Here is a 3,916-nt window from a genome sequence, read left to right as displayed (position 1 = left end):
TCAAATATTACAGTGAAATGTGCAAAGATCGGGAGTTAGAAAACCAAAAGTGAAGAACATGCTTAGCATTTCTCAAGCTGAAATATCTAAAGAAATGTTTCAAGCCTTGATTTGCAATATGCAAGGATTCTTTATGCAAGATACTGAATGATGCAAAAAGCATAAAAAGAAAAAAAAAGGAAGAAATACGCAGTTATTGTGTCAAAAAGAAATGGTCGATGTTACCATTTCATAGAGTAGCATATTATCAAAAGCTAATGTTACTGACCATGCAAATTCCAGCATCCAGGAACAGAACATTTTGTTCTACCCTCAATGAATGGAGACCAGAAATCAGACACTTATATCCAAGAACAGCAGGATTTCATCCAGGACTTCTCCCAGATTCTCTAGGTGCTGACTAAGGCCGAGATGAGGCATCTGGAGATAGGGGATGCTAATGCCCAGCTCAGGAAGGTCCTAGAGTACCATATCCTTGGAGGCAAATGCAATTGAGGTTTGGCAGTGCTGACTTTGTCCCAGGAGCCGTTGGAGCCAAGGAAACAGGATACTGATAACCTTCAGCGGTCCCTGACCATTGGCTGGTTTGTGGAGCTGCTCCAAACTTTTTTCCTGGTATTAGATGAAATTTTAGATGCGTCCCTTACTGGACGGGGGCAACCCTGCTGGTTGGTATCAGAAACCAGGCATAGGTTTAGATGCCATCAATGATTCCATACTGTTGGAAGCGTGTATCTACCACCTGCTGAAGCTGTACTGCCAGGAACAGCCTTATTTTCTGAATATGACCAAGCTCTTCTTGCAGAGTTCCTATCAGACTGAGATTGGACAGACCCTGGGCCCCATCACCGCCCCCCAGGTCATCGTGGATCTTGGCAGATTCACTGAAAAGAGGTATAAATCTATTTTCAAATACAAGACAGATTTTTACTCTTTTTACTTTCCCATGGCTGCTGCAAAGTATATGGGGAGCATTGATGGGGAGGAGCATGCCAATGCCAAGAAGATTTTGCTGGAGATGGGCGAGTTCTTTCAGATTCAGGATAATTACCTTGACCTCTTTGGTGACCCCAATATGACGGATAAGATTGCCACTGACATCCAGGACAATAAATGCAGCTGGTTGTTGGTTCAGTGTCTGCAACGGGCCTCTCCAAAACAGCGCCAGATCTTGCAGGAGAATTACCAGAAGAAGGAAGTTGAGATGATAGCCCGAGTGAAGGAACATTTACGAGGAGATAGAGCTGCCTGTTGTGTTAAAGCACTATGAAGAAGACAGTTTCATCACCCTTATAAGTGTCATTGAGCAGTACGCTGCTCTCCTGCTCCCAGGCATCTACCTGGGGCTAGCACAAAAGACCTACAAGCGGAAACAGTGACCTAGAGATTGGGAGGTGCTAGGAGGGGTTACACAATAATTTATTGTGTAACCTTAAAAATTATCCAAGAGGCTGGGTTATATGAAGAAAAACTTGGCATCAGGATTGGAGGAAGACTCATTAACAACCTGCGATATGCAGATGACAACTACCTTGCTTGCTGAAAGTGAAGAGGACTTAAAATATTTACTGATGAAGATCAAAGAGCACAGCCTTCGGTATAGATCACATCTCAATGTCAAGAAAACAAAAATCCTCACTGCTGGACCAATAAACAACATTCTTATCAATGGGGAAAAGAGTGAGGTTGTCAAGGACTTCCTTCTTGGATCAACTATCAACATTCATGGAAACAGAAGTCAAGAAATCAATCAATGTATTGCATTAGGTAAATCTGCTGCACAAGACCTTTTTAAAGTGTGGAAGAGCAAAGATGTTAGCTTGAGGACTAAGGTGAAGCTGAGCCAAGCCATGGTATTTTCAATAACCTCATATGGATGCGAAAGCTGGACAGTAAATAAGGAAGACAGTAGAAGAATTGATGCTTTTGAGTTATGGTGTTGGAGGAGAATACTGAAAGTACTATGGGCTGCCAAGAGAACCAACAGATCTGTGTTGGAAGAAGTGCAGTCAGAATGCTCCTTGGATGCCAGGATAGTCAAACTTGATCTCTCATACTTCAGACATGTTGTCAGGAGGAACCAGTCACTAGAGAATGATATCATGTTTGGTAAAGTGGAGGGTCAGAAAAAAAAGAGAAAGGCCCAGTGAGCTAGATTGACAAAGTGGCAGCATCAATGGGCTCAAGTGTGGCAACAATTGTGAGGTTGGCCCAGAATTGGGCAGTGTTTTATTTTGTTGTGCATAGGGTCACTATGAGTTGCTACTGACTTGATGGGATGGCACCTAAAAACAACAAGAGCAACCTTAAAAAAAAAAAAAAAAAGCCTGTGGTACTAGAAGAAGAATTTCAAGGTGCACTGAAAGCATTGGCCAAGAACAAGGCTCTGGGAATTGACGGAATACAAATTGAAATCATTCACCAAAATGATGCAGCACTGAAGGCACTCACTCATCTTTGCCAATAAATTTGGAAAAAAACTACCTGGCTAACTGATTACAAGAGATCCATATTTGTGTCCATTACCAAGAGAGGTGACCCAATAGAATGCAGTAATCATTGGACAATATCATTAATATCACATGCAAGCAAAATTTTGCTAAAGATAATTAAAACAGCTGCAACAGTACATTGACAGGTTATAACCAGAAGTTCAAGCCAGATTCAGGTGAAGATGTGGTATGAAGGATATCAATGCTCACATCAGATGGATCCTGGCTGAAAGTGGAGAATTCCAGAAAGATATTTATCTGTGCTGCATTGCTTAAGTAAATGTGTTCTACTAGGTGTCAAAAACGTAAGAGAAAATGAGTATTCTAGAACACTTAATTGTGCTCATTAATTCACTATACGTAGACCAATAAGCAATCATTGGAACAAAACAAGGGGGCACTGAGTGGTTTAAAATCAGGAGAGGTATGTGCCAAGTTTTTTTCTTTTACCATACTTATTCAATCTGTATGCTGAGCAAAAATCTAAGAATCTGGGTTATATGAAGAAGAATGTGGCATCAAGATTGGAGGAAGTCTCATTAACAACCTGAGATATACAGATGATACAAACTTACTTGCTTAAAGAGTACTTAAAATATATACTGATGAAAATCAAAGACCATAGCCTTCAGATTTGGCTGCACCTCAATGTAAAGAAAATAAAAATCCTCACCAAAGAACCAATAAATAAATCATGGTACATGGAGAAAAGTTAGAAATTTTCAAAGACTTCATTTTGCTTGACTCCACCATCACACTCATGGAAGAAGCAGTCAGGAAATCAAACGTCAAGAGCAAACATTTCAGTTTGAGGTTAAAGTGCACCTGAGCCAGTCAGAATATTTTGAATAGACTCGTATGCATGCAATGAATAAAGAAGACCACAGAAAAACTGATACATTTGAGTTATGGTGTTGCAAAAAAAAAAAAAAAAAGTAAAGTTATCACGGACTGCCAGAAGGACAAAGAAATATGTGTTGGAAGTACAACTAGAATGTTACATCGAAGATTTTTCTCATATGTTGGACACATCACCAAGAAAGATCAGTCCTTGGAGAAGTACATCATGCTTGCTAAAGTGTTGTTGTTGTTGTTGTTGTTGTCAGGTGCCATTGAGTCGGTAACAACTCATAGCGACCTTATACACAACAGAATAAAACAATGTCCAATCCTGAGCCATCCTCACTACTGTTCCCATGATTGAGTCCAATGATGCTGTCACTTGGCCAATCCATCCCATTGGGGGATTTTCTCTGATCCTCCACCTTACCAAACATGATAGCCTTTCTCTAGCAACTGGTCCCTCCTGACTATATGTCCGAAGTATGAGAGATGAAGTTTGGCCATATTGGTCTCCAAGGAGCAATCTGGCTACAATTCTTCCAAAATGGATCTATTGGTTCTTTTGGCACTTTCAATATTCT

At 40.5% G+C, this 3,916-nt stretch overlaps 1 pseudogene; it reads left to right on the top strand.

The window, feature by feature from the left end:
• The first annotated feature begins 269 nt into the window (after positions 1-269).
• LOC102818252 lies at positions 270-1,379 on the top strand (annotated as a pseudogene).
• The last annotated feature ends 2,537 nt before the right edge of the window (positions 1,380-3,916 follow it).

Source organism: Chrysochloris asiatica, unplaced genomic scaffold (genome assembly GCF_000296735.1).
Source record: "Chrysochloris asiatica unplaced genomic scaffold, ChrAsi1.0 scaffold00468, whole genome shotgun sequence".
NCBI classification, from domain to species: domain Eukaryota; kingdom Metazoa; phylum Chordata; class Mammalia; order Afrosoricida; family Chrysochloridae; genus Chrysochloris; species Chrysochloris asiatica.
This window is presented reverse-complemented; position numbering and strand designations above follow the sequence as displayed.